General features: G+C 38.8%; 1 protein-coding gene across 16 annotated transcripts in view; it reads left to right on the forward strand.

Moving 5' to 3' along the window:
* EYA1 (EYA transcriptional coactivator and phosphatase 1) overlaps window positions 1-26,346 on the forward strand; it is a 329,028-nt gene that overhangs the window by 282,788 nt on the left and 19,894 nt on the right. The window lies entirely within an intron of this gene.

Genomic DNA, 26,346 nt, shown 5'->3' on the forward strand with positions numbered 1-26,346 from the left:
TGAGGACCGATGCTTTACTTTCTGGCTGATCCAGTTGGTAGGAAGATGTTTTAGTCTGGCGTCTGCTGTTTGGGTTGCCAGGATTGCTTATGTCACACTGCCGTTAATTTTATTGGTCCATTATGATTTCAGGGCAGACCCTTGTAAGATGGCTAGCTAAATTGTTACAGGCACTGACAAACACGGTGATCTTGGTTAGCAGCATTCTTAAGGATAGAGAATATTGTTTTTCATATCTCCATTATGAGAAAACATGACTATAACTACATTTCGTTCTCTTCTGAATAGAGACAGTTGTGTATTTAAATCCCCGCTGTTAAGCAAGCTTGTGGTAGGGCTGCCAACAGGCATTAATCATCAAGCTGTTGTTTTGTTCGATTTATAAATGTATGTTATTTCAGACAGGAGAAGAATCTGAAAGATTCAAATAGAACCTTTACTGATCAAAGTTAATTGGCAGCAATTGGCCTTTAAATATTTCCTGATGTTTCCCTTTTCAAAATCAAGCAAAATGCACCTTATTTAATAGATGAGCCAAAATCATTTGAAAAATGCCAGTGTGTGACAGAACTTAAATGCGGTTTGTTCAACATCTGTCCTGTATTTTGATTTCTTTTCATCTGAAATGAAACTACTCAAAGATGAATTGGCAACTTCCAGTGCAATAAAGTTATTAAATATACTTTATTTTTTCTATTCCTTAGTGAAAAATTTATTTTACACTTAAGGGTAAAATACAAATTTTTTTTTGCAATTTAAAGTGTTTTCCTCAAGAAGAAATTACATGTAAGGCATTACTATTTTTTTAAGGTAGAAATATTCCCATTGAGTGACAAGGTTAGAATTAATTGCCTTTAGAAACACATAATTATCATACTTATTTTCAAAAGCTGTTTCTGATTGATAATTGTATTTCACTTAGAGAGCAGCACAAAAAATTCCACATTTTACTAGTACGTTAAAAAATGCCTTTCCTAAGTTTCCATTTGTTTCTAAAGATACAGAGTAGACTGATTTTTTGTCCTAGGTACAACCTTGTTACCTTTATTGTTGTTAATAGGTGTTAATAGCAAACATTAAGAAGAAATTTGCAGTAATTTCCTATTGTTTTAAAACTCTGTACCTTCTTAAAAATGCCAAAACTTGGCTGGGCGCGGTGGCTCACGCCTGTAATCCCAGCGCTTTGGGAGGGAGAGGTGGCTGGGTCACCCGAGGTTGGGAGTTCGAGACCACCCCAACCAACATGGAGAAACCCTGTCTCTATGAAAAATACAAAATTAGCTGGTTGTGGTGGCCAGTGCTTGTAATCCCAGCTACTCAGGAGGCTGAGGCAGGAGAATCACTTGAGCCCCGGAGGCAGAGGTTGCAGTGAGCCGGAGATCACGCCATTGCACTCCAGCCTGGGCAACAAGAGCAAAACTCTGTCTCAAAAAAAAAAAAAAAAAAGTGCCAAAACTTGCTTATACAGTGCCAAAATTAGGTGGTGAAAAGTGAGATGTTAGGCAGTCATAACTTGTTATAATATAGACCAAAAAACTTCCAAACTCAATTTCAGTGTAGTAGAACCAGATTTTTGTTTGACATTATTTACACTGATTATATAGAGACTGAAATTCTACTCAAACAAATATATTAAAAGCTCTAGGTTTTTAGGGTATAGGAGATGTATTTTTTTTTTGTAAACCCAAATTTCAAAAGAAAAAAAAAACCAGCAGTCTATGAAGTTACTGAAATATCAGATTCTATTTTTGGCATGAGGACTATTCCTTACTAGAGGTAAAGTAGAAAAGAGAATGAAGGTATAATCAACCAAATATATAAAACAATCATGGAAAAATGTTTAAGCTTGTAGCATTACAAAAGTTGATTTTACGTTAGGGATATTAACAAAAGTATAAATGAAAGATTCATTTAGTCTGTCTTTGGAAATTGTTTACTTGCCCTAGATTTGCGCAATATTTTAAAACATAAATTGGTTTTTTACTTATTTCAATATTTTATTTTATTTTATTTTTGAGACAGGGTCTTGCTGTGTCATCCAGGCTGGAGTGCAGTGGCACCATCTCAGCTCACTGCAACCTCTGCCTCCCAGGTTCAAGCAATTCTGCCTCAGCATCCCAAGTAACTGGGATTACAGATATACACCACCATGCATGGCTAATTTTTGTACTTTTAGTAGAAACGGGGTTTCCTCATGTTGGCCAGGCTGGTCTCAAACTCCTGACCTCAGGTGAGCCACCTGCCTCGGCCACTGAAAGCACTGGGATTACAGGCATGAGCCACCGCTCCCAGGCCAATCTTTTATTTTTATATTTTTGAAATTCCACAAACCTGGGACTGGTCATTGCAAATATGTTTTCTTCAAAATAAAAAGTAAAATTATTTTCTGGCAAAAAAAAAATGTGTATTGGCATAATGCTCCTAAGAACACCAGAATTATCTCATCAGGGAGAAGTGACGTGGTAATGCCTGATTTCACACTCCAACTAGCAATGGATAGTGGCAGGGGACATGAATATTTTAATATATTTAAGTTACATGTTTTTAGCTTTGTATGGTCTATAACATAAGTAATTTCAAGGAGCTTAATAGTCTCTTGGTTAGCTTGAAGTATGATGCCTGAACTCTAATTGTTGACTTTTGGTCTTATTTTCTTCTAAATCTTAACTTTTGCCAGCTATCTCTTGGTATAATTTGGTTAGTTCATTCCTTGCTTAATAAGACATTCTGACTAATGAAATACACCCCCTGTGTGAGGAGCTTTCAGTAACATTTGTCATATTATCAATCAATGTACATGCTTAAAATGGTTATTAGGATATGATTTAGAAAATTTAAGGTATAATTTTTGAAGTACTTTAGAAATATCTTAATTGAACTCTAAGAACTAAGTTAATTCATTTTAGTTTCATAAGTCTTGTTTCTAATCTCACTTAGTGACTTTTTTAATTTAAAGAAAATCACAATTTATATCAATTCTGTTGACACACCAGGGAAAAAAAAAGGAGAAAAAAAATATTTTCTGTACCATAAAAAATGTTTGGCGTATGAAGGAACATGAGTGACAGGGAGACATAATTATCTTAGGAAATAATATTTCCCCCCCAAGAGAAGCGTTTCGACTTTAGTTCCGTAGTGTACGTCTGGCTTTCCTATTTCTAAGTCTGACTAACGTCCTGCATATCATTTTACAAAAAAACTCTCCATGTGCAATACGCTGATGCCTATATGGAAGTCATTTTTTATGAATGACAGTAGGAGCTGGAGGCTTTTTCAGCTCCTTTAGTAAAGTATGACTCTTTCTGACTGGTTGGAGAAAGAGTTCTTTCTGTTAGCTTTTTATTGAAAGGCAACCTTCAAACAGAGTGAGGAAAGGCCTTCAGCATACGATAATATTTCAGTTTAACCTGCTGCTGGTCAGTTCTCCTCCTGGATTTTTCCATAGTTAGAAGAAAATATTTTATGAAGATGGATACAAGTCTAAATAAAAATAATGCTTTAAGTTCATGTTGAATTTTCTTCTTCTGTCTGGTTAAGGAATATGATTTCACTGGCATTATGGTTGCCATCCGAACCCGTGTTGACATAGTGACCTTTAAGAGTCAGCAGGAACCAGGTCTCTGGTCTCGGGTCACCCGTTACCCCTGAAGAGTAAGGACTGGGAAGGGTGGGAACCCTCCTCTCGTGTCTGTGAGATGCTGGCACATGAAACTATTGCACATACCACGCTCACCCCGTTCGTAGCAAAGCTGTTCTAAACTCCCCTCTCCACTCTTTCAGTGCATTGTTTAGCTGCAGCAGACCACAGCCTTCTTTGCATCAAGATTTACAACATGAATATTCCTGTTCTTTCTGGGGCCTTCAATATGTAGACTCCTAGCCCAGGTCTGATATTTGAACACCTACACTTGTTGCCCCTTGTTTTCACCCTTTCTATTAAAAAAAAGAAAAAAAAGGCCTGGGGCAGAAAGTTCTGGTCCCACTAGCGTATGCTTTTGATGAGTCCAGGGCCAAGGAAAGGAGCTTGTGGATGGTCTTTAGGTAATAGCATCATGTAAAAGGAGAAAGCTACAGTGATTTTTCTTGTAAAGCAAAGAGATTATCCCTTGGTTTAATTCGGTCTTTAAAGTTGCAATAATATTTTCTTACTTTAAAACTTAGGTTATCATCTATAAATTATTTTAATATGTCTTATTTATGTTTATTTTTAGCTAGAAAAAATTCTTTCTGTAAAATATCAGTTATGCCAATGTTAAGAAACTTTGATTTCAAGTAAAGCACTTGGTACTGACATACTGTTTGTGCTTCCAAAAAGTATGAAATACTTAAACCAATTCAGAAGTCAATTTCTCAAGTTGGGAAAATATAACTCACCTAGAAAGTCCTTTATTCTCTATAAATAAAGAAGAAACTCTGATGCCCTATGTTCAGCTTTTGTGTGGATGCTAGAGCTCTGGTTCTCTGCTGCCAAAGGATCTCTCAGGTGCTTGCAAAGAAGACACTGTAGGTCTTTGCTGCTTCCAAACCCCTCCACAAGCCAAGAGTAGCCATATGAAAGGGTGTGAGCATATGGATAATTACAGTCCAAACTGAAGTGTCCCTGTATACATGTACACACATATGGAATGCCACTTGTCATTTTCAACCCTGTACGCAGACTCGTATACTTGGTGATTTTCTCCTGACAAATTCAGCAAACATAAAGGACTCCATTTTTTAAATCCTGGTAAACACCCCTTATAGCACTCAGAATGTTGCCTTATATATGTCGACCATTAAATGGATATCCTTTAGACTGAATTGTCATGTGTTGTCTTAGACTAGATGGCCATCCTTTAGACTGAATTGTCATGTGCTGTCTTAGACTAGATGGCCATCCTTTAGACTGAATTGTCATGTGCTGTCTTAGACTAGAATACCGATCTTTGTTTCCTTCTTCATAGAAGATAATAGAGTTGACTCTGCCTTCCCGTGTTTTCAGGTAGGTTGTTCGGCCTTGTCCATTTCCTTAGTTGACAAGAGTAACATCAAAACCCTCAGTTGAGGGTGGGGAGGACAAAATAAGTTTTTTAAGCAAGAAATGATTATTAGCCATAATAAATGTGTATTGAGTTTAGCTGCATTGTAACTAATGGCCAAAAACAAACAATGCCCATATTTTATTATTACTAATGAACAATTTTTATTGCTCTTCTTGTTTCTTCATCATTTCTTATAAGATTGTCATCTTTATTTTATCTGAAGTTAAAAATAGAAATATAAAAGTATATTTAAAGACTTCCTTAACTCTGATGTTCATCAGAACAGTCTTAAAATGTAGCTATTTAACACAGTAAAAGATAATATATTGTAAATAAATTTATACTCTGAATACTTTATATTCTACTGATAGCAAACATTGTACTTAGCAGTAAAATAATGGAAGCAAACTGTCATTACAAGTAAAAACAAGATAAGAATGCCCTCTGTCAGCACTATTATTCAGTATTCTGGGAATTTTGGACAGTACAATATGACACAAGCTTTACTTAATGAAATGAAAGAGATTCAAATTATTTTTGTAGATAATTTGATATGTAGAAGACTGAAGAAAATCAACTAGAATATTCTTAGAATTTACAACAGGCTTCAGAAAAATGAAGAAATATAGAATTCAAAAATCCAATTGATTTGAAATTTTAATTATAATTTCGAATAGCGGTAGTTACTAAAACAAAAACAAATCACAAAAGGAAATTTAGGAAGAAACCTTATAAGAAGTATTTGTGAAGAATATATGAATAAAGCTGTGACATCTTACTGAGAGATATAAAGGAAGATTTCAATAAATGAGATGTCTTTCTTTCTCATTTTTGTAATATGAAAAAATTGTTCTAAGTTCTATTTGAAAGGATAAATAGGCAAAAATACCTAGCAATTTGACAAAACGTGGGAAATGAATATCTGACTCAACCAATTATTAAAATGTTTTATAATTCTACAATAGCATGAAGAATTATGCGGCCTAATGTTGACATTGGACTAAGTATGAGAGAAGAAATAAATAGCTCAGGCATAGACCCAACTTAAAGAAAAATTGTGTATGTTTTAAATAAAACCAAGCAAATTAATAATGAACTAATAGATTATTCAGCTTATATGCTAAAATAGGTAAACAGTTACAAGATGAAAGAATGAAACACAAGGAGAATATATAGGTAAATGAAAAGATTAAATAAATCGAAATCTTCGGATGGCCATTTGGAAATAAGTATTGAAATCCTATAAAAGGTTAATACCATTTGTACCAATTATACATCTAGGACTTTTTACTAATCAGAGATAAAGGCAAGAATTTATAACAATAAACATTTCTAACTTATGAAATCCATCATATTTTGTTTCTTCATCTGGGTGTTAGTTATACCCATGCATTTAGTTTATAGAAATTCATTGAGCTGTAATATTTGTTTAATAAAAAGTTAATTTTTAAAAACTAATATTTGAGGAATATACACACATATTGTTGGCTCACAATTCTATTATAAAATGTATACCCTATGTATAATATATTCACTGCTAATTTCTCTAGCACAGTTCCTGGCCCATAGGAGGACCCAGTAAATATATATTGCATAAATAATGGAAATATATGTTGACTGTCTTATGGAAATATAAATTCTAGAAGTTTAACATTGATTGTTTATGGAATTTGTGGGGTTTTTTTTATTTATTCTTTTCTGTATGTCCCAAATTCTGTAAAGCATATACTTATTTCCTCTGTAGTCAGAGACAAATACTATTTTTAAAAGCCACAGATAATATGAAAGACAAAACTGAGCCAAATATAACCAATCAAAGAACTAAGATTACTGAAATTCATTAAGAAATACGTAAAGAAAGCTCAACAGAAGAAATGAGCAAAGACCACGAACAGATAATTCACAAGAGAAAAGCATTCAAATTATCAAGCTACAGATGAAAAATGCTGGATTTCACTTCTAGTAATTAATCAGGGCACATCATGAGGTCAGGAGTTTGAGAACAGCCTGGCCATCATGGTGAGACCCCATCTCTACTAAAAATACAAAAATTAGTTGGGCGTGGTAGCGTGCACCTATAATCCCAGTTACTCTGGAGGCTGAGGCAGGAGAATCCCTTGAACCCGGGAGGCGGAGGTTGCAGTAAGCGGAGATCATGCCACTGCATTCCAGCCTGGTGACAGAGTGAGACTCCATCTCAAAAAAAAAAGAAAAGAAATGTCAAGTCTAACAGCCTCTTGCACATGAAATAGGCAAAGGTTTAAAATAAATAGTATGATCTACAATGCAGTAAGATGAAAACTTGTGTACATTGCTGGTAAGGATATAAATGGATACAAGTTTTCAGAAAAGCAGTTTCATAATATGTAATCAGAACTTTGATGTGCTGATCCTTTTACTCAAAATTCCACTTTTAGCATCATTTCTAAGAAAATAGAATTATAGATAAGATAATAACAATAAGCATTTGTCAAACACTTGTCCTATATCTTTTACATACATTATTCCATTTAATAGCATGATATCTCTACTATAGTAACACTATTAATATCTTAATTTTATGGAGGAGCCAGGTGAAGCTTAGGATAGGTAAAAGAAAACTTGTCTAAGGTCACACAACTGTAGAGTGGCAGATTCTAGCTCAGGTCTGACACTTTCCAGAACTCCACTCAACCCCACAATTTACCTACCCTCCATGGTTTTTTTTACCACTACAATAGAGAAATATTTTAAATATCCAGTAAAGATTAAAAATGAAATAAATTAAAATACATCCTCATAAAAGTTGTTTTAAGACAATTTAGTGTATATAGGGAAGGTATTCATGGTCGATTTCAAGTTTTAAAAATTAGCTCTAAGATACAATCTAGCCTATTCACATGTCATACCTCTTCAACATGTATGACATATTTAAAAAGTGTAAAATTCAGCCAGGTGCTGTGGCTCGTGCCTTAATCTCAGCACTTAGGCTGGGGCAGGCAGATCACTTGAGATCAGGAGTTTGAAACCAGTCTGGCCAACAGGGTGAAACCCCATCTCTACTAAAAATACAAAAATTAGCTGGGCATGATGGCGTGTACCTGTAATCTCAGCTACTCAGGATGCTGAGGCAGGAGAATCAAACCCGGAGGTGGAGGTTGCAGTGAGCCAAGATTGTGCCACTGCACTCCAGCCTGAGTGACAGAGTGAGACTATTTCAAAAAAAATAAAATAAAAAGATTAAAATTTGTATTCAACGCTTATGGCATATTAAAGAAAAACTGGAAGGGAATACATTTTTTAAAAGCCACCACGATATAATTTCAGGTTTAAAAGTGATCAGTCTACAAAATGAATGATAGCATATAATGCTGATTTAATGTCTATGACATATTAAAGGTAACATTTACAAGTTGCCAGTGGTTATTTCTGGGTGTTGGGGCTATAAGTGCTATATTTCTGTGATGTTTCAGAACCGATATGCTATAGCGTCCAGTAGTCTTTTTAGACTGTCATTTCTTTCCATCATTCAATATTCAATACCTATTTATTGAATAACTATTAAGTACCTAGCCACAGTTCTAACTACTGGGGATACAGCAATGACTTTATTAAGGACATTCTCCTTATGGAGTTAGTACTGTGGAAGAGAAGTAGGAAATAAACAGTATGTAAATAAAATACTTTCAGGCAGAGATAAGTGCTATGAAGCAAATCAAGCAGTATTGGCTAAGGGATGAATTGGAGTGGGGCATTGTTAGCTGAGATGATCAGGAAGAGATGTCTCTGAGGAGGTAACATTTGTCAAGAAGGGAGAAGCTGGGAGGGAAGCAACTGCAAGGATATGGTAGGAAGTCATTTTGGGAGGACAATAGTAGGAATGAGTTTCACTCCTTCAGGAAGTGAAAGATGCCCAGTGTGGCTGAGACAGAGTAACTAGGGAAGAGTGGCAGGGTCCAGATGATGAAGGGTCTTGTAGACCATGGTAAAGAATATTTTTTTTCTAACTGCATTGAGAAGCCATTGGAGAGTTTTGAGCATGGACATGATAGAATAGTGTTTACACTTTTAAAACATCAGTCTGGTTATCAAATGGAATCGGGGCAAGAGTGAAACCAATGAGACCAATTAAGAGACTGTCTCAGCCAGCCTAGGAGGACATTAGCTTGGGGCTGAGGATGTAGCAGTCTGGACTTGGTGAGAAGTCACAGGGCTTACAGTATCCTTTTATGGAAATATGGGCAGAATTTGCTAATGGATCAGACGTAGGTGGGGAGGGAAAGCTGAATCAAGGATGAACACTAGGTTTTGCCTTGAGTACTGGAAAAGTGATCACACTTCTGAAGAAGAGTGTGTTTGGGGGGTGGCTGGGGAGGAGTTGGATTCAAGCATTCTGTATTGAGTGTATTAAGTATGAAATACATATTCATCATCCAAGTCAAGAGATGACATATAAGCAGGTAGACATAGGTTTGAATCTCAGAGGAGAGAGGCAAATTTGAAGGTATAGTTTTGGGAGTCCCGACGCCATAAAACTAGATGGCACAGGGGAAGGAATGAAAAATTGAGAAGAGGGCCTAAGATTGAGCATTTTGGTACCAACAATTAGAAATAGGGCCAAGAAGAAGAGCTTTGAAGAGAGAATTGTATGGTAGAGAGAATTCCACAAGGTAGGTGGAAAAGTATGAGCTATCACAGAAACCGGGAGAATAGTGTTTCAAGAAGGAGGGAACGGCATACTCCTGTGTCAAATGTGGCCAAAGTCAAGTAAGATGAGGACAGAGAAATGACCGACTGTTAGACTGGGCAAGAATGTTGGCTGTTAATGACCCTGATAAGCACCATTTCAATGAAGTGGAAGACATCAGCCAGATGGGAATGGGTTGAGAAGAGGATGAGGGCTGACAGTGAAGACAGAAAGGATCAAGAATTCCCACAGAGACAGACACAGAGATGGGCTATGGTGTGTGGAAGGCATCATGGGATCAAGGGAAGGTGGTTTCATTTTTAAATAAAAGATATTTAGGCATGTCTGGATGTCAGCAGGAATGATTCCATAGGAAGGAAAATACATGTGATATGGCAAGGAGAATGACTACAGGAAAGAAGTCCTTGGATAGCAAGACAGAATGAAATCTGGAGCACAGGTTACATGGTGGGTCGTAGATAAGAAGGCAGGTAGAGTCTGCAGGTACAGTGCAGTCCGAAAGTAGGGATTTGATCATGATCAAAGGAGCTGGTTCTCACTATAAAAATATTCACTGCACTTTATTAAGATTTTCTGCATACCTCTGTCTACCCCCCACTGGGAAATCCCTTGAGGCCAGGAATCATGATTTGTCCACTTAAATCCTGAGCTCCTGACACAAGATTTGGTACATAGAAGGCTGTCATATATTTTCTTTAATTACTTATTTTCAAATTTTTCTAATAGTAGTCAATGATGAGCATTACCTTTATTTAAAAAAGTTAACTTTTAAAAGTAGATGAAGATTAATCTCAGTCTTAACAATTAAAACACCCAAGATATTACTTTCATATTACGTTAAGTCAGATTTTCAAAATCCTTAATGTCAAGATACAATATACATAGAAGAGGTATGTTATAAAATGATATGCAGTGTGGTTCCAGTTTGGGGATTAAAAAAACAAAGGTATGTATATCAAAAGAAAACAAAGGTTTTCTTTTCTTTTTTTTGAGACGGAGACTCACTCTGTCACCCAGGCTGGAGTACAGTGGCACAATCTCAGCTCACTGCAAGCTCTGCCTCCTGGGTTCATGCCATTCTCCTGCCTCAGCCTCCCGAGTAGCTGGGAATACAGGCACCCACCACCACACCCAACTAATTCTTTGTATTTTTAGTAGAGACGGGGTTTCACCGTGTTAGCCAGGATGGTTTCGATCTCCTGACCTCGTGATCTGCCCACCTCGGCCTCCCAAAGTGCTGGGATTACAGGCATGAGCCACTGCACCCGGCAGAAAACAAAGGCTTTCTATATTTAAAATGATACAAAAAGAATTTCAATAATAAAAACTGATTTATCTCTAGATAGTAGGATGAGAGAAATTTTCTGTTTTTACTTTCTATATGTAATGTTTCTTATAATTAGGAAAATGCTGAATGTAATCATGGCTTTCTTATTCCAGCCTGACTCAAAGCCCTGTGTTGTTTATGTGATTTGTTAGCTTGCAGTTCTAGAGACACCAGAGGTGGAACTGGTGAATTCATTCATTCATGAGGGCCACCTTTATGCCTCAATTTCCCATCTGTAAAACTGGATGACGATATACCTCATCGGGTCAGTGTGAGAATTGCATGAGTTAATATCTGTTAAGTGCGTAGAACTAGCACTGGCTCGCAGGAAGCGCTAAGGAAGTCTATGCTGCTATTATTGTTCATTGAGTGTCTTCTATTTGCAGAATGCTGGGTCAAGCCCTGTAAGGCTGTAGGGGATGAAGGGAAAGTGACTTAAGGAGGGACTAGGGAATGAAGGGCATGAGACAATAAGTGGTTTGCTGCTAAATTCTCTTGTAGAATTCCAACAGAAATCACACCAGACACACCAAAAAAAAAAAAACAAAATCTGTCAGTGGCAAATGCCCCTGCTCCAGGTAGATCACAGAATACTTCTTTGGCTCCATCCTTATTCATGGGCTCCTCCCAGCCCCAGTTGCATGCGGGGAGGTGTGCTGTTGGCAGCTAAGTAGCTGCTGTATCTGGTTCCCATCACAGTGTGCTGTCCCTCGTAGAAAATGAGGATGCTGGCTTCATGTAAAGAGACACGTTTCCTTGGTTGTGTGATAAATGTCCTTTTACTCGTTGTCTTCCTACCTCATGTTTCGAAGGATTGCTCATGGAACTTGCTGGTGGTGTCACGGCATGCAGCAGAGCCTGGCTGGGTGTGAAGTCGCTGTGGAGCAGAGCCTCCCCTTCTCAGGCCGCTAGGACTGACAGCTCAGGCTGCTGGGCCTCCTTAGTGAAGTAGGAGGCAGGGGGCAGCAGGCCTTAGGGAAACTTTTCTCATGTCAGTACAAAAGCACTGACTCCATCAACACTGTGAATTCAATCTTCTTATCTGCAGTTTACACATGCGGGAAATTGAAGGGAGGTGGTTGTTGCCCAAAGCCACTTGGTTAGGTGATGGTAAAGCTGAGGTTGAAACTCAGGTTTTCTTTTGCAAATATCATTGCAGAAAACCTTTCTGGCCACGTCAGAGAACCTGGCTATTCCTTTTTAGCAAAGGAAAGGAAGTCAGTAACACCTTGCTGCTGTCACACAAGGATGCTATGGAGCAGTGCCTAATAACTGGATGGGGCTTTCTTGACTGTATTCTTTGAAAGCTTGCTTTCTCACTGTATCTTACAAACCTGCAAGCCATAGTTGCCCAGGCAACTTAAAATCTATTTTGGAAATGTTGAGAGGTAGGTCAATAGACAGAGAGTGGACAGACAGACATGTTGTTGTAATGAACAATGATAAAATAATATTGGAGCAGCCCTTACATTACAGACTAAAAAGAGCTACTTTTTGCTGAATGTCCTCATGCTCACTGTATTCTGGACACTAGCTAGGCACTGAGGATAAAATATTAAACACATTCTTTCTGTCAAGGAGCCCAGATACTGGGTAGAGACAGAAAAGTGAAAGAATAATTCCATCACAGCAATGACAGAGATGTCTGTGGTCATTAGCTAGAGTCTGAGAGATGGGATGGCTGTCCCAGACTGGGGAGAGGTGGCAAGGCAGCGTGTTGGAGCAGTGACTTCCCCAGGAAGAAACATTGAGCTGGGGAAAGCGTGACATTTAGGAACAGAGCCTGTGTAGGTGTAAAGCACAGAACACACAGAGAGTGCTTGTGAGATGAGAAAATGGAAAGAAAGACAGAAGCCGTGTCATGGAAGGTTTCGCGTACTCTGCTGAGGGAGTTGGATTTTACAGTGGATGCCAAGGGTAACCAGTAAAGAATTTATAGCACTACCAAGGAGATGAGTTGTATTGTAAAGTCAAAGGTGTCAATAATGTAGATGAGAAATCAGCAGCATTTGTTCGTGGAGACAGAGAACAGGGGCTGATGTGAAAGCTACTGAGAAAGTAGTCTGGGTAGGATTTGCAGATCTATTCAGTGTAACTATTCAGTGGGCCAGACTCTTAGTTTCTGGCTTGAGCAATAAGGTAGAGATAGAAAACCCAGGAGAATGGTCTGGCTCTGGAAGGAAGATGCTGAATTCAGATTTGAGATATTGAACCTGAAGTGTGTATTGGACACACAAGTGGAGTCCAGTGAGCAGGTGTGTGCACAGATCTGCAGCTCAGAAAACAGAAGCTGGAAGCCATCATTTCTGACATCAGTTAAGATTTCCCAGGAAGAAGATATTGAATGAAAAAGAAGAGTTATGTCTTAGTTTAGAAACACAGAATCCAAATATGTATTGAAAATTCCAGATTCAGAAAATTAAATGATTTATGTGAGGCAACTGTGGCTATTTGGAGCAGCAGTTATTCCAACAGGCTGTTAATTAACCTGTCCGTAAAACCGGCTTCCTAGTTTTGCCACAGTCTCTATTCTGTTGGGTGAAGCTACCAGGAACAGTGTGGTCTGAAGAGACAGTAAACACTTCAGAGGTGGAGAGACCTGGGTTCAGTCCTGGCTTCCTGCTAATGTGTGGCCTCCACACAGTCAACCCTGAGAGGCTTCAGAAAGGGTGACAGGTAGGTGTGGAGTTAAGGGAGACAACAGAATCTGGAGCCCCTGGCCGGTGCCTGCCACATGGTGGTGCCTCAGCAAATAATGGAGTTTCTTCCTTTCTTGTTGAATGGAGATACCGCTTCAGCACTCACACAGTCTGCTGGATTGCTTCAGTTTATTTTAAAGTCATGTGAAATTGACCTGTCAGTGTCACCTATGACAGGCTTTTGGTTTAGATCTTGGATTTTGACAGGTGCTTGCTAATCTTCAATCTGGGAGAGAGTCACTGCTTTGTAAAGCCAGATTTTCCTCAGTTACCTTCATAGGAAGTTTGCTTAGTAGAGAAAGGAATTCAAGGTGCCCTTAGACTTTTTTTTTATTTTTTAAGGTTGAATAGCGCAAGAGAAGGCTTGTATGCCTGTAACTTCAACTTCCCCAAAATGTGTTTAAGTTGCAGTCCCTGGAGACTTCTCCCATTTCAGTGTAGCTACAATAGGGCCTCTATCTGGGCCCAGTTCAGTATTCTAGCAGCATTTCTAAAGAAAGGCTTTCTAAATACTGGATCCTTCTCACTGCTAATTGTGTGCTACTCCTTTGTAAGGCAGGCGGAGGGTCGGGGTACAGGGAGAGCATGTTGCTTTTGATCAACATTATTTTATAATCTTTTGCCTCTTTGGAAATAATCAACTAAGAATTAACTTCTGGAATTGGTGTTTTCTCAGAAAGTTAAAGGGAACTCTTCTGTCCAAGGTATCATCCTTTTCAATTGGTAGGAGACAGCTTGGACTAGAAGAATGTTGACAGTGGTTACTTCTGAGGGATGGAATTGGAGATGAATTCTTTTATATGTTTTTTTGTACTGCACAAATTTTCTACATGAGTATGTGTCATCTTATAATCAAAATAATTTATTTCCATAAAACTAACTTCAATGACACTTCAATGACAAAATGCACTAACATCTATTAACTGATTGGGTCATCAATTCTTTCATAATCAAATCCTGTCAATCAGATAACTTAGAAGGTTTCAGTCCATGATATCTATGTGCTTGGTCCAGCGTTAGAAAATAAGTAGGAAGAAAAAGACACGTGAAAGATGGTCTCTTCTTCAAAGAGTTTCTTATCTGGTAGTGTACACAGAAGTTGTCTGTGTAAGTCTTTGTTTGCTTATGCATCAAATGCAGAGTTTTCAGGAGAATTGGAAAGAACGTGAAATACACACGACACAAAGACTGACAGCTGGTAGGCTGTTCAATAATGGCAGTTATTATTGAGACTGTGGGTTGCAGAGAGTATGTCAGGGATGGAGAAGGGAAAGAAACCAATAAAAACTTAATGGAGGAGCGTTGCCTTGAGGGAGAGAGAAGGCATTCCAGCAAGCAGTAGACACAGCTATTGTCTGGTGCAGGGAGGCAGGCTGTTCATGATAGAACGTGACGGATGGGCACATTGGTAAGGTTAGGGCTCATTATAGAGGCCCTTGAATGCTCAATTGCATAGAAATATATTGTTTCCAGTGTAATTTTTCTAATACATCTATTGAGAAAGATGGACTGAAACAGAAGTAAAATATATTCCCTGTCTCCCCTCCCCCTAGATGCTTTTGCTCTTTGTTGGAGACCGCATTGCCTAGAAGAGCAAATCCTACTTTCAGAAAAATGTATCTGAACGTGCTGCCCAGGGTGGGTTGGAAGAGGAAGGGCTTTACAAGAATCTAGTACCTTCCCTGACAGAAAATCATAGTGACAGTCACTGTACCCTTTCTCTCTAGCCAGTCCCCATGTTTAAAACCATAAAGGCAAGATCTGCATCTCATTTATTTTTGTGTGTTTGGTGCCTGGAATAGAAATAGGTGTTCAGTCCTTATTAGTTGAATGCATGAGAAAATGAATGAAAGAATCGAGAACATGTGGCTATGAATTTTCTAGTGACACTGCTACAGTTTAATATATAACACATATAATACTCATGCTATTCTAATGATACATAATATTTTCCTGACTAACATATAAACAACCAAAGCATGATTATGTATAGCTCTAAATTATACTTCTTGAGAAGATGGATATTTTTATAGGGAGTGAAAATATGAGTATAGACAAAACTTTCCCCCTTTTTTTTTTTTCCTTTCAGGCAGCCAACTCCATTTCCCCTTTTAACACCCAATGATTTGGGGGCAGGCACACCAGGGTTCCCCATGCTGGAAGAAATTTATCTCATAGTGCAGTTCACACCAAGGCAATGGAGCTTAAATAGTTCACTCTTACCTGAAGTCTTTGTCTTACAAAAGAAGATTCAGAAAGGATGATTTTGTGTGGTGGAATTTCAGACCCACGGATACTTAAAGGAGAGAATTTTTTGAGTAGGAAAGTGCCCCTCCAAGGTCCTCTCCTCGCCACCAGGGACTGACAGTGAGGAAGGTGATGATGGAACCCTTCCTGCAGCTCACAGGGAACTGCTTTTTTAAAAGTTCCTATGTCCGGTTCTGCATATTTTTCTTTCCGGAGTCAGTAATAATTACATGGCAGAGAAAATCAGCTTGGAAAAATCTTTATTAACTTATTAACTAAGGATATGATTGGGCCTGATGATATTCTGAGCTATATGTTCTTTTATGCAAAATTGAGTGTTTCTTACTATTAGAAAATTAGCTAGCAGTATAAATTAACTGAAGTTCATAAATTAGTCTCTTTTAAACTTTCAAAATTTCAACCCCATCCTCACCCCTGCAAAAGAAAAAGGCATTTAAAAAGTTTAATTACATGAAAATATTTCTTTACAAAATGCATTGACATATGGTTTGCAGTTAAATAAAGATGAACCTATAGACGTGTAATGGCATTAAACAGGAACTAATATTTGTTGCAAATGATTTTAGAAGGAGTAGGAAATTGCTCCAGAAAAAAAAAAACACCCACACACACTTCCTTAATGTATGACCTATTTAATATTAGAGCATATAGTTCATTGTTTTATATGAGCGAAACAAATATTTTTGTGCAAATGAAAGCTCTAGTTAAATGCTTTGTGAATAAATTGGTATGCGATTCACTTTCTGCAAATGGCCATGAAAGTTAAAAGAAAGCCGTTGCAGAAAAGGATGAAAGTTCTCTCAGTCTGAATATTTTTCCATGCTTCTGGCAGCAAGTTTGCAATAAAAAGAATGATTTTTATGACATTGTGATTATTCACAGCAAGCCTAGAGTTGGTGTCACTATGAAAAATTCTTCTTTAGTAGATTCTCTCAGCAGGAATAATAGATCTAAAAGAAAGGAAACAGGAGTTACAAAGAACACTGACTGTTGCCAGTGACAAATTATGTTTGCAAAAATGATGAGCAAGCCCGTTGAAAATTGAGAAATAAGTTCAGCAGTAAATCAAAGGCTCATTGAGTAGTTCTGAGTTGCTGTTCCAAAAAAATGATATTTATATTAGATGTGTGCTGAGTTTTTTTAATGTTCTGAATGATAACGTTTACACATTAATTCAGCCTTTAGTCTTTTATTTTCATACTTTGTTATATACCATTTTAAATATGTGTAATATTTTAATGATAAAATTGTACAATATAATTTGACATTATCAGCAAACACTAATGCATTGCCCTGTGTGGTATATGAAGGTTTGCACTGGTTATGATACAAATTTGTAAAATTCTATGTTCTCTTAACCGAACCATAAATAAAGCTGTGCATTTGGGCATAACCTTTTGTGTACAATGTCAGCGGTAGGGACATAGAATGCATTGAAATACCTCTTACTATCACATAAAACATAACTTAATAAAAGGTGGATCTTGTACGAGATGGTATTTATCATATACTTTTAAAAAAGCAAAGCAAAGTACAAGTATTGATATCATTAGATCAAATGTAATATATGCTATAATTATCTTTTCATTATCCTTGTATGAAAACTGTCCAACGCTGAGTCACCAAAGGTGATGGATTAGTTAACAGATGAATCCATTACCTTTAGACACTCAGCGTTGAACAGTTTTAAATAAGCTCATTTTGTTTAAAAGTTTATTTTCAATTCTTTCTGGCTTTCATTAAGTGAGACTTTCTTTTCCTCACCCTAAGGTTGAGAGTGTGAATAAAGACAAATATATTTAATATCATGTGGTAAAGAAGGCATTCACGGTGAGAAAGCACAGTGAAACTGACATATCGTATTTATTAACATTGTACTCACTAAGAAGGAGCTATCTTCATGTGATACCTTTGGGATTCTGTAAGCCACATGCTAAAGTGATACAATGATGTCTTATTTTTTTTAATTAGCACATTTTAAAAGGGATTAATATTATAAGAAAATATCAAAACTTTGAAAAACGTGTTCATGCATTCTTCTAGTTATTGATAAGTTTGGGAGTCCTGGAAGCCTTCACTTAGTGATCTCAAATATTTACCATAATTTTATGCATATACCAGCACATAGCTTAAGCACTTCAATTTATTTTTTACCTTAACATACCATCTTCAGGAACTTTCAGTAAAGACTTTGTTCTCTAAATATTTTATGAATATTAGTATAAATAGAATCAGATCAAAATAGCTAATACCTTACCTTTGTTGAAACGTCTGTAATTCAAATCTTGTGTTTCTAATACAAGCACTTAAGTCTCCTAGCTAATATAAACATAATTCTAGTAAAATCTCTCTCACTTAGATAATCTCTAAAGGATATTATAACGTTAAGTATATTACGACACTGTTTTTGTTTGTAAATGCCATATGTGTATCCACAAGTTGCATCGTATTGCCACCTCTCGAAAATAGATGCTGAAATTCCTCTTTTTGGTTTCTGAAATTTGAAATTGTTTTCTTTTCCCATCGGCTTGTACAGTTGTGTCATCCTATTCCTATCATAACACATATAGATATTTAAATATTAAAATATGTGTTGGTACCAATAGTATTCTGAGTAGATAGTTTAGAGTGGGAATTAAAAGATACATTTGTCCAGGTGTGTCTTAATTCCTTGACTTGCACTTCCCAAAACTGCCAAACAGAATGGGGCCAATTTCAAAACTCCTTTTGTTTTTTAATCACCCGTGCCTTAGCCACAGGTATCTGCACCATTTTTTTTTTCTTTTTTTTCTGCAAGGAAGCATCATGGTGGGAAGGCCAGGGAAATAGGAGGTCACCATATGTACCCTAGACAGAGATGACAGGGTCTGCCAGCGATTGCCAGTGTGGAGAGGCTGCAAACCACATGCCCTCCCTATCTCCAGGAGTCAAGGGCTTCCAGAGAGCCCATGATGCTGGTGAAGCTGGGCAGAAGAATGCCTAGCAGCGCTTGAGCTCTCCATGAGGTCTATTTGAAAGCACAGTGAGGGCTTGGACACGCCCTTAGAAAGCACAGTGGAATCACGTTGTTCTGCATCAGTGAATATAAATACACAGCACATCAGCTGGGCAGTCTCCTCTTCACAGAGAAAAACCATGCAAGTAAAAACATGGTTCCTGCAAATTTACTAATTCATGGACAGAAGGTCTTCACCACAGAGCCTAGACTTGATGTACCAAATCGAATTGTCAGCTAGTTAGAAGCCAGTTTCTTCAAATCTGTTCCATCAGTTGGCTTCTTCCTTGACTACCCCTCTCCCTCCACAGAACTTCTAAATCATAGAGAAGTTTAGAAGATGTCCCATTTCAGTTAATTTTTCAAATTAGTTATGAAAATATCTGGAGAGTTGGGAGTTATTTCGAAAAACCACCATGGAGACCATTCCCTTAAAACCTTTGTCACTCAAACACTGGTCACCCTGTAAGGCCATCTGTGTAATTTAGTTTTCTGTGAGAAAGATGGTAGTATGGCTAGGTCCACAGACAGATACGCATTCTTTTTCAAGTGCTGCTAATGGCTTGACAAAATTAGCTTTCAGAAGATTTGTGTGAGTTCGTCACTAAAGTACTAGAACTACCCATGTCTCATGTATAATTAAACATTTTCACATTTAGAAATAAGAGGAATACTTCTTTTTAGTGACCTATAGATGTCAAAGGTATCAAGCAAGTATCTAAATTGCTCAATAGGGAAGTCAGAGCCATGGATGTAATTGCTTAATGACGGATAAGAGGGGACACAGAACCCAATGATCACTTCCTCTGCCTTGGCCAGCTCCAGCTGGTCTCAACAGACATATTGATGTAAAGACACAATGAAAACAGCTCGTTCTCTGCTGACTTTTATCCTTCCATTTTTGTTTTGTAAAGGGAAGTATTGAAAGTATTGAAACAATTAGTTGGCAGTATGGTGTTAGTTTTCTCATGGTAAATTTGGAACATGGAGCATACTATAGCCTTGATCAGCAGGATTTGGACTTGTGTAACTCAGCTTCTCCAAAGACACATTGTAACTTTTTCATATTATTCCCTTTTATAACATGCGAACTGCCTCACAGTCTTCCTAGAGACGTCCTTCTCTGTTTATTCAAGGACTTCAGGTTTACTCTGAGTTTATGTTTCTAGTTTCATGTTCAGAAGTATACAGCATCAGTGTCCTAGCTATTACGTCACTCTGTTGGCACAGATAATAAGGCTCATTGTAACTGTCTTAATTCTCTTTATTAATTTTCCAAAACTAGCTTGAATTGTATGGTGTATTTTTACATAATTATGGTACAAGTGAAAGGCTTGGGGGGAAAGTACAACCACTACAGTATCAAAGCAGAATAAATATTTGCAGAAAAATTCTGCCATAACTTAATATTTTGCATATGAGCCTCTGTACAAAATCTGAGTTATTCCCGGGGATTGGTCCAAAAGAACATGTCTGTGGCCCAGCCCTAGAAGGCCAGAGATGATGATGGATGAGAAGAAGGTCAGCTTGAGTCTTGACGTCAAGAATAATGACAGAAGGGACTAAAAAGGCAGAATAACAGTGCAACCAGAGTTCCAAGAGCGAATGTGCATTCACCGCACGGCTGTGAGATCGCGCCCCGTGTGGCTTTCTGCCCACTCCCTACACCTACACCAGAACTGGGAATCAGGGCTTCATGTGTTGGCAGTTTCCCCAGCCATCCGTGTGAGCATTTTATAATCCAGCTCCGTGAGTAGTTAGATGACTGTGAGCTGAGGGCCAGCAGTAACTGAAGCTGATTTTATTTATTTTACTCCTCTGTGAAGCACAGGTGGTGTCATATAAGGGGAAGGCTGGCAAGGGTAGACCATGGTAATTTCAATTTTGGTATTTACTGAAAGATGCTTTTAGGTTCCTGTTGCGGAAAAGCAGAGGTTTGCAGGCTGGTGACTGCAGGCACACCACCGCACCTCTGACCGGTGCCATCTGCCCTCTTTTCAGCTTCCCCTGCCGTGACGGTGGCCTAATCCGTTTTCCTGGTCCTCAGCTCTCCGACTTAGGACACACTGTGGCAGTGTGATATGCTAAAACCTATGCTTTCACCACCTACAGTTGTTCTCTCTACCCTCCACGCCTGGCAGAGACCCGATTACCACAGTGGCTCTCCTTCCGGGAGCATTTTCCTCTGAAGTGCCAGTCATTTAAAGGCCTGCTGATGACATGAAGGGTTGGGGCTTGTGCTGTAGGATGAAGGACCCACATGCATGCTCCAGGCAGGAAGAGGGGTCCATGACCACAGACACAGAGCACAGGTCAGAGTGGGGCAGACAGAGCTGGAATCCCCTAAACTCAAAACAACTGAGAAGCCCCAAAGGACCTAGGTTGTGACCAGTGTCTAGAGGGAGCAGTTGTCTACACTGTGAAATTGAGGAGCCTGGGAAGAAACGGCGAGTTGAGGGTCAAAGACATCAGCATCACAGCATTTATCTCACATTATTTAGCTTTTCTGAATCTTTATTTTTCGTATCTTTAAAATGGGTTGTAACATTAAATACTATTGCATTTTCACCATAAATTCAACTTAAGAACTAGGAGTCTGTGTAAGTGGGAGAAACTGAGTGCCTGCCTCTGCAGGAACTCCATAATAAGTGTAAGCAATGCCTTCTGCAGAAGCTATTGCCGTGGGGGAAGGAAGAATATCCTCTACAAAGGATACAAAGTGCCAAGATGTGGTGCTTTGGTAGTCAGGTATCAAGGGGTGATGCATCTCTGGTGTCTTGGGACTTCTGAAGAGAGACAGACCAACCTCAGACTGGGAACAGCGGGCTGGATGTGTTAGCAATACCCAAGTTTGGTAATTAATTGTAAAATTTTTCTAGTGGAGGATAATCGCAACCTTGCCTTGCACTGGCCCTAGTTCTTCCACATAATCTATCTGTGCTATGTGACTATGTTACCAGTGGCAAATACCTGAGTCACACGGCACCAAATATGTTACCAGTGGAAGGTATCCAAGTTACCAGCAGTGAATCCCTATGGTCTGCAGCAACCTCAATTCTTACCTCCTCAGAAGAAAGAATTCAACTGGGGGGCATGCGGCAGAAAGAGAGACTGAGGCAAGTTTCAGAGCAGGAGTGGAAGTTTTCTGAAAAAGGCTTTAGAACAAGAAAAAAAGGAAACTGCACTTGGAAGAGACCCAAGCAGGCATCTTGGTCAAGTGCAGGATTTAACCTTGATCCTAGGACTTTATATGCTTGCCCCGTTCCCATGCATCTTCCCTTAGGGTGGGCTGCCCGCAGGCACGTTGCCGCCCTTACCCCTGGGAAGTGAGCCTGTGCAGTGTGCTTAGGAAGCTGCACGCATGTCTATCTGAGGCTTTCTTCCCTTTTCCAGTGGAGTGCCCCCAGAAGGTCATACTCTGCCATTAGGTCGCTTAATGTGCATGCCCGGGGAAATTGCCTCTCCCTGGTGCCTGCATTCAGTTAACACTTAGTGCAACAGGTGTGGACCATCAGGAAATGGCCTCTCCCTGGCACTGGCTGCCAATTTATCACTTTTAGAGAGACAATGTGATAATTGCCAAACCATCACCCGACATTCCTAGTGGGTGGGGGAGAGCCCTCTCCTGCCCCCACTCATGGCTAACTAACTACCTGTGTGTGAAAATTGGCTACACAGAAATGTTTATTATATATTCCTCTACTGATGACTTGTTTCTGAGCCCTTACGCAAACACATTGCTGAATTTTTCATCCCTTTGGGAAAGCCATTAACAAAAAATTACTCTTTTCCCACGTCTTGATCCCTTTCCAACTCCCGTATCAGTTCTCACATCTGTGACTTGGCGGTGAAAGAAACATGTCTTCAAGAGGCTTCCCCTCACCTCTCTGAGGCCTGGTCACTAAGCCCCCAGGGTTCCTTTGTACCTTCCCCGCCCCATCCCACCCCACCCCACTGCCATTTGAAGGTAGAGGTCCAGCATGGATAATCTGGGACCAAAAAGCTGTTTTGTTCCTGTCACCATAGTTCAGTTGTTAGGAACCATCTCCAGTAGGCCACCATTTTATCGGTTTGATTATTTCAATCACAGAAGCCGCAAGGACAAGTGGTGGACCAGGCTGTCCCTCCTGATCTACCAAAATATAATTTTAATTCTTCAGACCTTTGCAACTCTCTCTGGCTAAATAGAATGCAGGACGATGTTCATTTGGATCTTAGGGAAGTTCTGCAGGATTTACCATGATTTTAATTAACTTATCACATGTGTAGTTAGTTAACGTCTCTCTTTCCCCCATAACCACGTAAGTGCCTTGAGGGCAAGGACTGATAACTTGTCCACTGCTTCCTTGGCAAAGCCTGCTCCTTGCTGGGATCTGCAGGCACAGGGAACTCTTCCCCTCCTCTGCCCTCTCCTGGCTCCTTCCTCCTACCTCCTTACACCAGTGTTCTCCTGCCTCAGGGCCTTTGAACTTGCTCTTTTCTTTGCCTGGAAAACTGTTTCCCCCACACCCACTTGGCATTGCATTTCTCCCTCACCTACTTTTTTGTTTCCTTAGCACTTACCACTATCCAGCATATGTACGTTTTACATATTTTCTCGTTTGTGACTAACTAGAATGTTAGTTTCAAGGCAGTAAGGACTTTTATCTGTTGTATTAAGCACTGTATCATTAGCATCTGAAACACTACCTGGAACACAGCTGCCTCTTAATAATTTGACACCTACGTGAATGACCACCTTTCTAAGCTAAGATACCCATTAGTTTACTGTGAGTGCAAAATCTTTCAGGAGTCCTTGAAATCACTATCTCTGCCTTCTCTGAGGTCCCAGGCCAGGTCCCCAAACACAGCAGGGATCCCTTGGGCATCTCAGACCCTTCCACTACAGATTAGCGCATAAAATCTGCTGAACTGGAGTGGCCCCTAGAAATGTGAATGCTGTCCCAAGACTTGGATTCAGTAATGATTTCATCACCTTAAAAGTCTATCACATAATTTTGGTCGTGTATTTCAAAAGTACATTTTCAGCACGTTTAGTCTGTTTTTGGAATAAAAACTTATTTTTCCGTAGAATTATGTATGTTCTGTACTCTACTGCAAATTAGGGTTTTAGGAATATATTTTGGCACCTGGAAATATATTAAGCTTCCATTTTTGTCTTTGTCAGTAGATTCTTCCAGGAGAGCTTTAAACCAGGTTGCTGCTGTTGGTTCATGGTGCCCAGAGCCCCTTCGGCCTAAGCCATGGACTCTGAAATCAGGCCCTGCACCCTCCCTCAGTTATCTCATTGTCTGGGTTTAAAACAAATTTGGAAGCTAAAAACAACCTAGTCCAGAAGACAAAAATGAGAACCTAAAATTTGGCTCTTAAGAAGACAAAAAGCTAGATAGATGGCGTCAGAGAAATGGGAGAAGGAAAGTTTCTCCCCACAGAAGAGGCTGAGTTTCAGGCTATCTGATGGGAGGAGTCTTCAGTTTCTCATTTGAGAGCTGATGGACTTAAACAGGTTAACACACTGTGCAGTTCTGCTGTGGAATATTGCAGTATCTTAATATTCCTCATTCTTTTATGAATTAAAATTGTTAATAAGTAAGCATTAAGAAAGTAATATTATAGTTTCTCCTTAAGATTTAAAACAATTTTTTAAAAACATACTTCCCAAGGCATTTTATGCCATTATTTGTAAGTTCCTACAAAGACACAGATAATGAACCTTCAGTATGTATTTTATGCATTTGAAGTTTGTACAATATAGTATTTTTCTATTAAGTGAAATAAGCAACAATTACATAGACACATTTTACATAGACATTTTAATGATTTTTTTTTTTTCATTCCTGGAGGTGCCGATGAGGCCACTTAGAGATTACTCTTGATTTTTAAATCTCTTTTAATTAAAATCATTCTACAAAAATTCTGATGAAGAATGGGGATTTCCTTGTCACTACACCGAACTTTGCTTTAATCAAGTCACTGTGAAGTGAATTTGCTATCTGCAGGTAAAAGCTTGAAGGTGTTGACACTAAGAGCTAAGCTAGAGATTGAACAATACTTCAAATGAAGTCCACAGCCTGGGAACAAAACGGTTTAAATGAAGCTGGCAGGAGAAAACAAATACAGGATGTGGAAGAACAATAGCAACAATGGAGTCATTAACAGTTGGTAGAGGGTAACTGCCTTCTCTGTTAGTAATGAGGATTTACAGCTAAATTAGCTTCAGGAAAGCATCTTAACACCCTGCTTTTTCAAAAAGCTCTTCCCACCCTTGGAGGTAACCAGGGAATTCCAGGTCAGTTTTGATTCCTTGAATTAAATTCTTTTGAACATCTATTTTCCTCTTCTACCAGTTCCTCAACTTCCTCCTCCTTTTTGTTCATTCTCCCAAGACAGAAAATTTCTCCATCATGGCGCTATGGCCTTCCCCTCTCCCCCCACCCCCAACGCTAACCACACGCTCTAAAGAAGTTTACCAACAACATAAAAATTACATTCCTGGTTAAATATCAGAAATTTCTACTCATGATTTAGTACGTTGTCGAAAACACAAGCAATCATCATTCATCTTCTAAAATAAGATTACATTAATAAATGAGAAGTTCCCAACCACGTTTTCCAAGAATGACCTGTTTTTAAAATGTTAAATTCACAGTCAGCATGTGAGGGCTCCTAGACTTGCTTTTCCTCTTCTCTTATCTGAGGTTCTGGACCTCGGGAGAGCAGGGGAGGGTCACAAGGTCAACGTCTTTTCCTCCTTGGAACTTGCTGCGTGCTGGGAGGGGGCTGCCTGGAAAATAGATGCTTTAGAGAAGAGGTTGGGGGTCACGATTTTAATTCTGTTAAGGAACAGCTGGTTTGAGTTTCTTTCCACTTCTATCTCCTCCTCCCTTCCTCACAAATCCATGGGGAGAGAAGAGTTTGTTCAGAAGGGACCAGCAACATAAAAATATACCTTCTATTATTATAGTGCTTTCTAAGTGTCATCTTTGTTATGAAGTTGAATCTAAGTGCTAAAGAGATGGGCTAGATTTTATAAAATTAACTCTATCTGAAACATGACCAGACCTTCAGTCAAAAAGAACCTTTTAAAATACAGGATGTGTGCCTGGAAATTTCTTTTGATAATATTTTTAAACTAAAACTTTAATGGAAATAAGTACAATAAAGGCCTCTGGGGTATTTGGAGCCTGACTGAAATATGAAAGCAGCCAAGTGGGGGTGTTAAGTTTCTGGACTAGAGTCCTTGTCTGCCTCCAAATTAATATGCCTTCATTCATTCAACAAATGTTTATTGAGTGCCTGTTCTTCCCACAATTCATCTGGGGATACGGTGGTTAAGACATATGGGTGCT

This window comes from Hylobates moloch, unplaced genomic scaffold (genome assembly GCF_009828535.3).
Source record: "Hylobates moloch isolate HMO894 unplaced genomic scaffold, HMol_V3 SCAFFOLD_9, whole genome shotgun sequence".
In the NCBI taxonomy this organism is placed as follows: Eukaryota; Metazoa; Chordata; class Mammalia; order Primates; family Hylobatidae; genus Hylobates; species Hylobates moloch.